At 44.9% G+C, this 14,417-nt stretch overlaps 1 pseudogene; it reads left to right on the forward strand.

Moving 5' to 3' along the window:
- Positions 1–2,148: 2,148 nt before the first annotated feature.
- The window catches only part of LOC138297093 (transforming growth factor beta-2 proprotein-like), a 40,242-nt pseudogene continuing 27,973 nt past the window's right edge, over positions 2,149–14,417 (forward strand).

Raw genomic sequence — 14,417 nt, forward strand, 5'->3', positions numbered from 1 at the left:
TTCGAAGAGGGGTAATCTCATGAAAGGAGGACAGAATCAAAACAGAGGAGACATAGGATAGTCACATGCATGATGGAAGGCAACTGAACTCTATTCCAACAGCAGGTGCAGGGAAACATGCAACACTGCCAACAGAGAAAGAGTCAGGGTCTCCCTCTATGGAGTGTCAGAAGGGACAACCTACTATACTTCCCTCTGGGCAAGGGATCGCAAGGGAAGGGAGCCCCAAGCGCATGGAGGAAAAGTCCTCAGGAGGAGCAAACTCCTCCAATTCGCTCATCCATCATATGAATGATGCAGAACTGTGCCCCTCTACTGAAGAGAACCCGCATAGAGCAGTACCTCCCCAGAACTCTAGCCAAGCTCACCTCAGCCCTGCTGTTAGTACGCCTAGGTGCAGAGCCACCTCACTGGTCTCAGAGCTACAGGAAGAACACTCTGATACATTTTACCTCACATTCCAAGAGTGGGAGGAGTGAGTAGCCTCCTATACACCCATTACTCCCCCGGAACTAAAAAAATCCTTCACCTACAACTAAACAGGAACAGAAAACTGAAAACAGGGCTGACAAAGTCTGTGCTTCATTGCTGAACACCATGCAGCACTGGGTAAATGCACTGCAATATCAATTAGACAAGATGGATATACAACTCTTACTACTGCACACCCTAGCCGTCACTGTCTCAAATATCAACAAGAAGCTGGAGGATCTAATCAATATCATTAAAAGAGCTTAGAATGACACACAGTCTCTGATACCAAGCTGCACATGTGCACCAGTTGCTGGAAAACAGCCAACCCTGCCAATGATTCTAGGTGACCTACTGGCTGACCTAAAAAAGACAACTAAATCTCATGTTCCAACACACAAAACTGCCACTAGCACGGTGAGCAAGGGACTTATCCCGGGCACTAGTTCAGTCAGTGAGGATTCCCGAGTGACAAAGACATGCACAAAGTATGGACAACAGCAAGGGAGATACTCACAAGATGGCCCATGGCTAATTGGACTAATTGGACAGCAGGAGGCTCCCAGAGGCCTCTCCCCAGGGGAGAACAGTTACTTTTAGATCTGGGACAAAACTCAGCTACACTTTAATCGGTGCTAGAAGCTATGCAAGCATTGAGCGGTGGTCCCAAGCTGCAGTAGGAACAAAGAATGTAGGCCCAGAAAAGGAATAGCAACATAGCAGCTTACTTTCGCCTGAGACCTGCCATGCAACCAACACACAGTCATTATCAACAGTCCACAAAAGTGGCAACCACTTGCAACAAAAATATCTCAAGCACATTGCATTGGAAACTAGTTTGGGAGACTCAGAAATTAAAGTGAACCATCCCAGCACAGTCCAATCTCAACATGAGGAACTGCAGGACGCACTAGATCTTGTTATATCAATATGTGAGGATCCTAACACGCACACTGATGCAGTGGGAATCATGCAGAGTCAAATGCCTCAGCACAGAGAGATGGTGCAGCTTATAGCAGGTTGTGACTCATCCATTGACAAACAACATAGTTTACCAACTTGAATATGAGCCCAGAAGAGAGAAGACCAAGCTCGAAACACATCATCTGCAAGAGGAGACAACCATCAAAAAGCAATTAGCCAAAGCAGAGAACGTAACATCTTCTGCCTTGCCTCTGCCTGATGTCAGTTGACTGGACTAACAACTACACACCAGAGCTGATCAGTTAGTGACAATGCTTCCACTAAACCCAAGCATGGCTGGCCCACATGGAAACACAACCAGCCTACAGAGAGAACACGTGGAAACCAGTATGACTCTCTTTACCCCTCAATATGAGTCCAAAGGTTATGGAGACATTTTAAACAGGGGGAACATCTTATGCCTACTAAGGGCACTTAATGGCCTGGAGGACCTAAGAACATCTGACCTGCAAAACATTAAGTTCATCGGAGCCAGCAAGTATCCAGGTATTGAGGCGACAAAGGCAACATGGTCAAACACGGACATTGCAAGAAGAATTCTGGACTCATGAGAGTAGCTCAGACAGGGTGAATTAAGTTATTGCTGTATTATAATCCGGTCTATCCCAAGCCACTGCTTCATAAACTTCAAGCCTCAAGAAGATCTCTTTAGGAGTTTCTGTTGAGAAATTCCTATTCAGTCCTTAGAGGAGCATGGGGAACACCCCCACACCTGAATTAATCGCTCAAAAGGCCGGAACACTTCCACCAGAAAGGGCGGCAACAACAGACTGGTCCTGGCTCTCCAGTACTATAAATGGGCAGAACACAGGTCAGTGACAAGGGAAAAACCATGGCCTAATCCAGAAAAGAACCAAACGCTTATGTTCATGGACCATCAACGGACTGAGAAAAGTTGCAAAAAGCTATTGTGGGATCTGGAGCAGCTTGGCTTCAGAGCCCTTAATGGTTGTTTTTGCAAGGATCGACATCCACCAGCAACTTTGCATTTAGCCATGGCCAACACAATAATAGACTATACATTTTCAAGCTTTTCAATATTTCAATCAATTACTGAATTTCAAGTAGGTAGTAGAGACAGCAGCGACCATCTCCTCCAGGAAATCACTCTCACTGTTAATCCAATAGCAACGGTTGAACAAGCAAAATCTCTCGGTTCTAGTCATACTTTGAACAATATAAGAATCAAATGTGAAATTAGGTCACTTGACAACCTTATGAGATCAGCAAAAACATTGCTAAGGAAACATGAAGAAGCAGGCAGTGATCAAGTGGCAACCTGGGGGGGCTTCACAGACACTATCGATGAAGCTCATGCCACCGCAGCCAATCAAGGAAAGACATCCCAGCTAAGGGTCCATCAGATGAGGGGCACTCTTGCCCAGTGATACTAATTGGGTCTCTGGTTGGCAAAGGTTTGCACTCTGTCCAAGTAGGGACCACAATCCTAGTCAGGACAAGAAAGATACACATTAAAAGTTTGCCTGTGCTCACCCTCTGATAGCTTGGCACAGAGCAGTCAGGCTAAACTCAAGAGGCAATGTGTAAAGTATTTCTGCACACACACAGTAACACAGTGAAGACACCACAAAAGGACACAACACCAGTTTAGGAATATAGTTAATATTTGTCTGAGTCAAACAAGACCAAAATGACAAACATCCAACATACACAAGGCTAGTTATGAATTTTCAAAGATAAAATCAAAATGCAGTGCATAGATGACAATAGCTCCAACCAGAACTATCTGGTCACGCTAGACCAGGGCAAATTCAAAAGTGCAGTCTGACCACAGTAAAACACAGGAGTCATGCACACCAACTGACAGTATCTTTGCTGAGTCAAGGCTCCGTTATGATGCGTTGTTCTAAGGAGGGGATGTGTCACGCTAGCAGGCAATGCATCGTTTCCTGATCGGCAAGGCTGGTGATGCGTCAAGATACGGAAGCGATATTAACCCCGAAAAAACCGAGACGTACTACTAATTCAATGAGGTATTTAGGGATAGAAATTGTGCAGGATTTGGAACGAATACCGGCGGTCGACATGAGGACTGTTGTAACAGACTGTAGTAAGTTAAAGCTAGGCTGGCTACACCTCCCCCTCACAATAATAGGGAGGGTCAATTTGGTCAAGATGATAATTTTGCCTGAGTTGAACTTTCTTTACAATTCCATCCCACTACAACTGGATAAAAAACTTTGGCCATCCTTCAACATAAAATAAACTCTTTTATTTGGGCTCAAAAGGGTCCCAGAATTGCATGGAAGAAATTGCGTAGAGGAAAGGAGAAGAGGGCCTTACTCTTTCCGACATTCATTACTATGCATGGGCATTTCACCTTAAGAATGTTAGAATGTTATTCTCCTCCCCGGATCATTCAGCGATTGGAGAGATGTTTAGCTCTATGGCAGCTACAGAAAAGGGCGCAGAAAAATATTTTCTATATAAGTTCAGTGACCCAAAATTCTTAAAGAAAGTAAGATTGAAAATACTGCAGGATGCAGCTAATGCTTGGTTTCAGTTGGGGCAAGTGGCAAAAATAGACTATTACAGTCAATGGGCTCCTGTTTGGGAATCCCCAGGAACCCCAGAGTGTTTAACAGATGTATTGGCTTTACCTCTTAAAAAGGCCGGGATTGAATTTTGGGGGGACTTAGTTAGGAACGGTCTTTTATTGTCTTGGGAAGAACTCACGGAGCAGACAGGAGGGAATTGTTCAAGAATAAAGTACATTCAACTAAGGAATTGGACACAAGGGGTCGCAGGTAGGCTGGGGTCTGTTAACCAGTTAGAGGGCGAGTTAATTAAGAATCATTGGGGATTAAAGAAGGTTTCAAGTTGGTATTGGAGTATTTTGGATACCCTGGATGGGGACTTTAGGTTGCCTGTCTCCCTCTGCGGGGGAGAATTGCCTTCAGATTAAGTACAAGCATGGTTGGGGTCATCTATGCGAATGGTATTTGAGGCTATTAAACCGGCATCTCTAAGGCGGAATCACCTTTTCACGCTGCATCGGGCTTTTTTTCCCCAGAGAAACTAACTAAGATAAGAGGGGGAGAGGAAGTTAGTTGTGCTAAATGTAGTTTACTGAGGGCACCTGATATTCATATGTTTTTATAATGTCCTGTAGTATATTGTTTATGGGGAAAAGTATGTAAAATGATCTTGAGTCTTGTAATGCAACACACTATGCCATCTCTTCCCTTCATTATTTTTGGTATATTGGAGGAAAGGAAAGTAAGTACTAGAGCAGTAAAGACAGTGTCGTTTTACGCAATACTGTTGGCTAGGAGGGAAATCTGTCAGAAATGGGTATCTGTGTCCCCCCCTTCATATGCAGATTGGTTGGATGCCCTGATTGCTATATCAAAATTGGATATTGAGGCGGATAAATCCCATAAGGAGAAGAAAGTAAAAACATGGTCACGGTTGTTAGAAGGAAGGGTCACCGGAGAGTAAAACAGGATGGGAGTTTATGTACTATGATTATGAGTTTGTTTACTCTCTTGTCTCGGACGCAGACCCTGTGTCAAGGTTTAAGTGAGAGAGATTCGAGTTCCCTGGCATTTGTCATCTCCAAGTATGAGAAGTTTTGGTAAGAGGCTATGGAGTTGATCAGGAGCCAGAGGTGTATGAGGACAAAAAAAAAAAAAAGATACAGAAGCAATGAGTACTGGTTCCGATGCGTTGGTGCTGCATCGGCCAAGCGGGGTCTGCGTTGTAAATCAGAGTTGTTGCATCACACAGTCGGGGACGGTGTCCATGGCTTCTGTGCAGGCAGCAGCAAAGCGGAGTTTCTGCAGCAGAATGCATTGTTTCCAAGTGCAGCACCACACTCACCTTCAAGGGCCCAGGGCTGGATTTGGCACCACTTGGCTGAGCAGGTTTCAGACAGCAGAGGAGCCCAAGTGCTAGCAGCAATATGAAGGTGAAGTCTGTGATATCCCTCAGTGTCTGGTATCCCAGAGTGTTAGACCTGTCAGCTCTAGGTGTGGTTATCCTGTCTTTTTGGCTTCTGAACTTATGTTTGAGATCCTGTGTTGAATTTCATTTTTGCTGACTTTAGAACTTTGGGCACTTTGCCACTGCTGACCAGTGCTAAGTGCAAGTGCCCTCTGTCTAACTGGTAATGGTGATTGGTTTATCCATTATTGGCATATTTGATTTATTAGTAAGTCCCTCGTAAAGTGCACCATGTGTGCCCAGGGCTTGTAAATCAAATGCTACTAGTGGGCTTGCAGCACTGATTGTGCCACCCATTTGAGCATCCCTGTAAACATGTTTCAGACCTTTCACTGCAATGTCTGTGTGTGCAGTTTTGAACTGCCAGATTGACCTGGCAAGTGCACCGACTTCCCAGGCCTAAACCTTCCCTTTTACTGCATGTAAGGTACCCCTAAGGTAGGCCCAAGGCAGCCCCATGGGGAGGGTGCAGTCTATTTAACATGTAGGGCATGTACTGGTGTGTTTTGCATGTCCTGATAGAGAAAGACTGCCAAATTGGGTTTTCACTATTGCAAGGCCCATCTCTCCCATAGGATAACATGGGGATTGCCTTGTAAAAGTAATTTCCCGTGTAGAGATTTGGCATTTAGGGTCTCTGAAATCACAATTTAAAAATACATCTTTTGGTGAAGTTGTTTTTTGAATTATAAGTTTGAAAATTCCACTTTTAAAAAGTGGACATTTTCTTGCTTAACCATTCTGTACTTCTGCCTGCCTGTGGAATACACATCTGGGTAAGGGTGACAGTTGGGCTGTTTGTGAATTCACTCTAGACAGTCACACAAAGGGAGCTGAGGTAAGGACTGCATATCCTGATGGGTCTGCCTAGGCTAGAGTGGTGGGAGGAGGTGACACTTGCACCTGAAAAGGGCTGCGCCTGTCTTTACACAAATAATTCTCCAACCCCCTGGAGTGTGTCTGGGGCCAGGGCAAGAAAGGCAGGTTCCTGTGTACTACAAATACTTTCCTTTGAAGTTTGCCTACTTCAATAGCAGAAAATGGGTATAAGTATTGGACCTCTGACCCCACAAAGTTAGAATCCTTCTGGACTGAGGACATTCTGCCAGGAAGAACAGCTGGATGCTGTAGGAGGAACTGACACTTTGCCTGCTGCTCTGTTGAGCTTGGCTGCTGCTTGCTGCTTCTGTCCTGGGAGTGAAAGGACTGGACTATGCTTTCTACATCCTGATTCCAAATGTTCTCCAAGGGCTTGGACTGAGCTTGTCCCCTTTTATAAGTCTCAGAGACATCAAAGACTTTATCTGCCAGCACCGGGGCTCTCTTGCTGAGAGTCCTGACTCACCAAGTGATGCCAAATCCAGTAGTTGGGCCCTTGGGAGTGTGTTTTTGTGCAACCAAGAAGAAACCAGGTGCATCGACTAAAGAGCAACTCTGGAACCACTGCTACTGTCAAACTCCATGGCGCTGCCAGCACCAGAGCCCCACCACAGTGTGAATCACTGAACTCTGTGACACCCGACTCTGACTCCACCACAACTCCTGTGGCCCCGTGGTGTGATCCCAACTCTGCGAAGTTGACGGCTCATTTCTTGATCGGCTGAATTCATCGATCCCACCAGATGGTGAGAAACTGATCCCTCGTCACCAACACCGCATTGCCTCCCCTGCAACATTAAGAGACCAATGCCTCATCTCCCCTACCTAGCAGTAAGGAACCGGTGCCTCACCTTCCCGGTAGTAGTAAGGAACTGACACCGCACTGGCTTCAGTGACGCCTCACCTCCCAGACTCCATGCAATATCGTTTTTCTCATTGTTTTCAAAGGTACTGTGCTTGGGGTCCATACCCTGTGACCGGCCTGCACTCCCTTGTGAGTGGTGTCAGATTGTTGGGAATGACTCCATCAATATGTCATGATAGCCCCAGTTGGAGCTATTGTGTTTCTAAATGCTATACTAAGATTTAATCTTTGAAAATTCACCTCTTCACTTGTGTATGTTGGATTTTGTCATTTTGGTCTTGATTTATTCAGATAAATATTGGCCATTTTTCTAAACTGGTGTGGAGTGCTTTTGTGATGTTTTCACTGTGTTACTCTGTGTGTACAACACTTTACACATTGCCTCTGAGATAAGCCTGACTGCTTGTGTCAACCAAGGGGGTGAGCAGGGGTTATCTGAGTTGTGTGGCTGCCTTACTCTGACTAGAGTGAGGGTCCCTACTTGGACATAGTGCAACCCATTGCCAACTAGAGACCCAATTTCTAACACTGAGACTTTGGAAATAGGAGGCAAGCACAGTCAAGCGCTTGGAGTCACTTTAATTTGCAGGATGGAGAGAGTTAGATCCAGTTCTCTCACTCCCAGGCAAGAAATAGGAGGCCAACAGACTATAGCAAACAGTAACATGGCACTCCCTCCTGACAGTCCCGCAGTCCTTCGTCCTGGTAGAAAGTCCTCAGTCCAGAAGTGTTCTGAGTATATGGTGTCAGAAGCCCAGTACTTATACCCAAATGTGCAGTTGATGTGGGGGGGACTTCAAAGAGTGGTTTTGAAATGCCCCATTTTCCTTTCAGCCCAGTCCTGTCTGCCAGGAGGTATGTGGGAGGTTACCAGTCCCTTGTGTGGGGTCAGGCCATTACCCTTTGAAGTGTAAGTGACAGCCCCTCCACCCTCTCTCTCCAGGAAGACCCATAAATATGCAGATGGCATGCCGCTGTAGTTGAGTGTCCTTTATTAATGGCTGTCTGGATCGAATGTACAAAGGTGGCTGTCACCTAACCTTACGCAGACCAGACATTGGTTGGAGGCAGGCTAAGGCACAGGATTTTGATTGTAATTGTAATTGTATTTATATAGTGCTTAGTAACCCTGATGAGGCGTAGAAGCGCCTTTTGGCGAGTGGCATGCTACTCTGGAGCCCAGGAGAAATTAGTGGTGGATTAGTATAGTGAAAAATGAGTACAGTATTAGTATTAGCATGAGTTAATTTGAGTGAAGGATATGTGAGTTTGTTAGATGGATTGACTAGAGTAATGGAGGGATAGAGGAGGAAAGAATCCAGAAGTGTTAATTGGGAGTTTATAGTACTAGGATGAGGCTTGGAATGAGTAAAGGAGAGATGGAGGAGGGAAGAGTCTGCGGAATGAGGTTAGTGAGATCATAGTAGCAGAAGGGATTTTGGATGAAACAAAGGAGAGATAAATGAGGGAGAATTTAGTAGGGTTGTTTGGGAGGGTTAAAGTAAGAAAACGTCAACCTTCCAAAGCTGACATTTTCAGACCTGCAATTTAAAAAACACCTTTACCAAAAGATGTGTTTGTAAATTCTGAGTCCAGAGACACCAAACTCCATTTGTCTGTCTTCCCCAATTGGAAATTACACTCAAAAGATGTTTTAAGGTACTCCCAATACTAGCCTATAGGAGAGATAGTCCTTGCAATACTGAAAAATTAATTTAAGAGTTTTTTATTACCTAGATATGTTAAACTTAAAAGTATTATTCCAACTTTTTAAATACACTGCGCCCTCCTCTTGGGGATAGCCAGGGCCTACGCTAGGGGTGTCTAACATGTAATAAAAAGGAGGGTTTGGGCCTGGCAAGTGGGTATACTTGCCAGGTCGAAATGGTAGTTTAAACTGCACACACAGGCTCTGCAATGGCAGGCGTGAGGCATGTTTGAAAGGCTCAACCAGTGGTGCAGTCCCACTAGTAGCATTTGACTTACAGGCCCTGGGCACACATAGTGCGCTTTACTAGGGACCTATTAATAAATCTAATATGCCATTCATGGAGAAGCCAGTGTTACCATGTTTTAGACACAGAGCACATGCACACATGCACTTTAGTAATGGATAGAAGTAGTAAAGTATGCAGAGCCATAAAGCCAACAAAAACAAGATCGGAAAAGGAGGAGGAGGAGGAGGATGGCAAAAAGTGTGGGGATAACTCTGTAGAAAGGGCCAATTCCAATCTCCAATAAAGTCAAATTAAGTCTCTTAAAAAAAGCCATGAATAAAATCTTAAGAAAATTTTAACTCTGTGCTGCAAACATCATCTTGCAATAGGAGCTGAGACAACAAAAGGCAGCCCTAAAGTGAATATTTTGGCTAGTAAAGAGGGAGGAAGAAGTATCACGATGAACAAAGCTTCTCTACAACACCACTTGTAACAACGTCACCTGCTTCTGGCAATTGGTAGGTTTTCACCTGCACCCCCTTCACAGTGGAGTAAATTCTCACATAACAGAAGAGGTGTGGTGGAAGTACTTAAAAGATCACTTTAACAGTAATTCAGAGGTAACTACTGGCAGGAGAAGGAAGACAGGCTTGCCTATCCTCGAGCTGCACCTGGGTTTCCAAACATATCTCTGTGCAATGACAGTGGATTTTATAAAGATGAAGATAACTAAGGGCAGGAGGGAGGGGTCCCCGGGACGCAACGTTATCCCCCCCGGCTCTCTTCAAGGCAGATCCCTCCTTCTGGGCTGACAGCCTGGCTCCAGTCTTTCAATTAATTGTAAATGAGGAGGCCGTCCCTCCATCTTGGAGGGGCTTCGTCATTTTGCCTATCTAAAAGCATGCAAAAATGGCCCTCATTGACAATGAAGCCAAGTATTTTGCCAAGTTAGTCTTAGAGAAGCTAACCAGATGGGCAAATGACAACGCCGTGATCCCTCTAAACCAGACTGATTTCTGCAAGTTGACAGGAACTTCCACTAACAACCTTGCCCTCTCCTTAATGATCAATGCCACAAGGAGGACAAAGACACTGCTGTTTCTTTGTTTCACTTAATTACCAAGCGGCCTTTGATCATATAGAGAGAGCAAACTGTGGAACAAATTGCACAATTGAAAGATCCCACCAACCCTTTTAAAATTACTGATTCAGCTACTCCCAACAGCTATTTGCAAGTAAAGCTGGGGTCCAGCACTCACCTCCTGAGATAAATTCCAACCACCAAAGGACTAAAGCAAGGCTGTGTCTTAGCCCCCACTCTGTTTAACCTACTCATGGCTGACCTAATGTTGAAGGTTAATTCCTGCAACCTCCACGCACCAAAACTGGATGATGTGGTTCTCTCAAACGTTTTATACGCAGATGATCTGGTTCTCATAAGTCGAACTCCTGTTGACCTACAACATCTACTAAACACCACACAACAATATTCAGTTGAAAATGGCCCAACGATTAATCTGGATAAATCAAAGATCATGCTTGTGATCCCCATATAGTGAAGGAGGGCACACAGCTAGTTTCTAGTGAAACGGAGGCTGGAGAGAGTCAATGAGTATAAATATCTGTGAGTACAGCTGGACAGCAAACAACAAAAGGAGGCACTCAGTAGGAGAGGGACCACATTAGCAACAATTTTCAAAAACGTAAAGAACTTTGGTCCTCATTATGACACTGGCGGTAAATCCCACTTACCGCTAGGCTGACAGCCGCCAACTTACTGCCGCCATGGTGGATGTCCATTCACCATATTATGACACACAACAATCCATCAGTATTCATCCACATACACAAATCCGCCACACCAAAGGTCAGTGATAAACTGGGGGTATAAAAACCCACACAGTTACGCCAACAGAACTACTGCCACCACATTGTGACCCATGAATCACCATGGTGGACATTCAACAGCGGTAAACCATTGGAGGTACATACCGCTGCGCTCACAATGGACACCCATATACAAAACAACACCACATTGGACAATTCAAACAACACATACCTGACACCCATTCACACACCACACCCACACACCCACACCACTATAAAACACACAACCCTTTACAAGCAACAATTACTGCTAGGAGATTGACACCAAGACCACTGACACAACTCGAGCCACACACTATTCACACCTATACACCACTCACGCACTACACATCACACACCCCAACACATTACCCAACACACCCTCACCAACACACCTCACATAACACCCATGGCACCACAAAGACACCCCCATTTCACAGAGGAGGAGCTAAGGGTCATAGTGGAGTAAATTGTCAGGGTAGAGCCACAGCTGTTTGGAGCACAGGTGCATCAGATATCTATAGCTAGGAAGATGGAGCTATGGCGGAGAATCGTGGACAGGGTCAATGCTGTGGGACAGCACCCAAGAACTAGGGATGACATCAGGAAGAGGTGGAATGACCTACGAGGGAAGGTACGTTCCATTGCAGCAAGACACCAGCTCGCGATCCAGAGGACTGGCTATGGACCCCCACTTTCTCCCCCACAGCTCACAGCATGGGAGGAGCAAGTCTTGGCAATACTGCATCCTGAGGGCCTGGCCAGAGTCAGAGGAGGACTGGACTCTGGTAAGTCAACTCTCTACTACTATAACCCCCCTACCTGCATGCTATCACATACCCTCACCCTCACACTCACTCCCATCACTCCACTACTTCATACACACCCCACCATCACATCTCACTCATCCCAATGCCAAGCCCTGCATGCTGTACCAATGCATGGACACCCCTGACAGCCCTGCATGTACACTCATCATTAAAGCATGCACACCATAGAGAACCAACAATCCTACCATACACTAACATATACAAGTGAAAGCTGCCAGGGCAAATCCAACAAAACAGCTAATCAACAAAACCATGAAACATGCCTCTTTGATAGCAGACAAGGCAACACTTAAGAGCAGATCTCATGGCTGGTTTCTTATCCATAGCTATATTAGGGTCGTACCACAATCCTACTTGCAAACGGGATTTATCAAGACAGTGAAAGAGAAATACCTAAGTTATCATCTTGGTGTACCACCCTCACCTTTACATCTTCCACCATGGAAACGAAACCCAGTCGTAACAACATGAAGGCTGAGTAGCGAAGCTAGAGAAGACCTGCAGCATTTGATCTGCAAATGCAAAGCCCTCTTGCCTGAATGAAAAACTATTCTCTGCCCCCTCGTCAATGCGAGTGGCATTCGTAGTTGTAGACAGGCAGGCAAGGCATGTTTCCCTGCAGAGGACTTGGAACTAAATTGTCATTTAGTAAAGTTTCTGCAGCTAGTGGAAAAGAAACAAAAAGCCCAATTGGGGATCACATAAAGCTTAAGATTGTGAACACAAGCTTTCACTATTTTAGTCTGAATCATAAGGTTCGTAATTCATCAGCACTAAACTATTTGCTTCTGTTCTATACTAAATTGGCATAATTGGGTGTACCAGCAACCAGATTACAGGCTGCATGACCAAACACATACTGATCTATTTGGGATGTAATTTTGCACAACTGAAGTACTAATTTATCAGTACTGTCCATACCAGCAGCAGTGGCTGCTACCCTTTGAAAGTGGTGGGGCAAGGGAAGTGCCCTACCACTTCCCCCCAGCCCCCCAAATAAAACACCCCCTCTCTCAAAACCCCCAGAGTAAACCATCCCTCCCTCCAGAAGCCCAAACCATAACACTAAGTACAGAATAAACACAGCCACTACACTTAGATGCATTACACACAAACATGCATTACACACATGCGTCCATTACACACAAACATGCATAACACACATGCATGCATTACACAGACACACACTACACATTTAATATAAAAAACGGCCCTTAGCAACGGGCTGTGCATCCTCCTTGGAGCATTTCTCCACTGCAGATGGCGGAAGAGCTGCTCTAACCAACCCAGATGCTGCTCTTATGCTGCTAACCAGCATGAGATAAACACCTGGATTGTATGCAGCAGCCTGTGCTTGGACTCCACCCACCTGTTTTAAGACAGCTGAGTGGAGAGCTTCAAAGTATGCATGTCACTTTGGTCGGCACAAGACAGCCAGCCAAAGTGAAATGCACACTTTGGAGCATCCAGTCAAGCCAGTGCTCCAGTCCTCTGCTGCCAATCAGCAGCAGAGGACATTCCCATCATGACACTGGGCTGGTGTGCACTGTGTCGGCAAAAATAAAATGGCAATGATATCTTTTCATTGACATTTTATTTTTGCCTGTGCAGCTCGCAGTGGGAGGGGGGACAGTGCTCCCCTGCCCTTGAAAAGAAACCGCTGCTGGATACTAACCTCTGCTTTAAGATCTGCACAGCTTAATTCAGGCCGCCTTGTCTCAGGATGGAAATTGCATACAAAACAAATGTATAACATGCCCGCAAGGCCAGCACTCAGACACTTTAGGTTTTGCTTGGGCCTTACATAATATTAATATTCATCTATCTCATACATAGCCATAGTTCCCATACCATACTCTTGCACAGTGAGTGCACCAGAGAACTGACATTTCCCCCTCTGCCTTGTTTGAAGGAGTTTAAGGAAAATAAATGGCAGTTGAGCACACATTTATTAGTTGCACCATTCAAACAAGTTAGTCTACTGTCTAGGTACTCCACTTCCACCACACACTCTGTCATTTTAAATGCAAACAGGGATCATAATAGCATATGACCAGACCGGTATTGTATGTAACAGTAAAAAGGCATATAAAAGCTAAACAGAAACCTTTTTCACACACATCAAGAGGGCTGGGTCATCGCAGACCAAAGGGATGAAGGAAATTTAATTCACTCCCCAGAGGCAAAAAAAATAAACACCTGAAAGGGAACTTCCAAGAAATGAAAAGAGTTGTTGAGCAATAGACACAAAGGCTTGTATTCCTTGGTACAGCAAAGAGTAGGCGTTATCCGAAAGTGAAACATTAGCATGAGTTTTCAACATGCGGACGTTCAGAATGGGGGTGACAGAGGATAAAAGAATTTGTGACCAACCTGTGTAACTCATATGACTATGTGATTTTTTATTTCATATGTATAAATATTTCCTAACACTGTGAATCACTTTTGAAATACCGTGTACTTTCCTTTCTCGTATGTTTCTGTTAGTCTGCCTTCAGTGCTTTCATTTATTTATTTTTAAAAGCAATTACTTTTGCCTGCACTGTCGACATCTTCTTATTCCACTCTGCACGAACATTGGCCCTCATTCTGACCCTGGCGGATACAATCCGCCAGGGC

The sequence above is a fragment of the Pleurodeles waltl genome, chromosome 5, assembly GCF_031143425.1.
Source record: "Pleurodeles waltl isolate 20211129_DDA chromosome 5, aPleWal1.hap1.20221129, whole genome shotgun sequence".
Lineage (NCBI taxonomy): Eukaryota > Metazoa > Chordata > Amphibia > Caudata > Salamandridae > Pleurodeles > Pleurodeles waltl.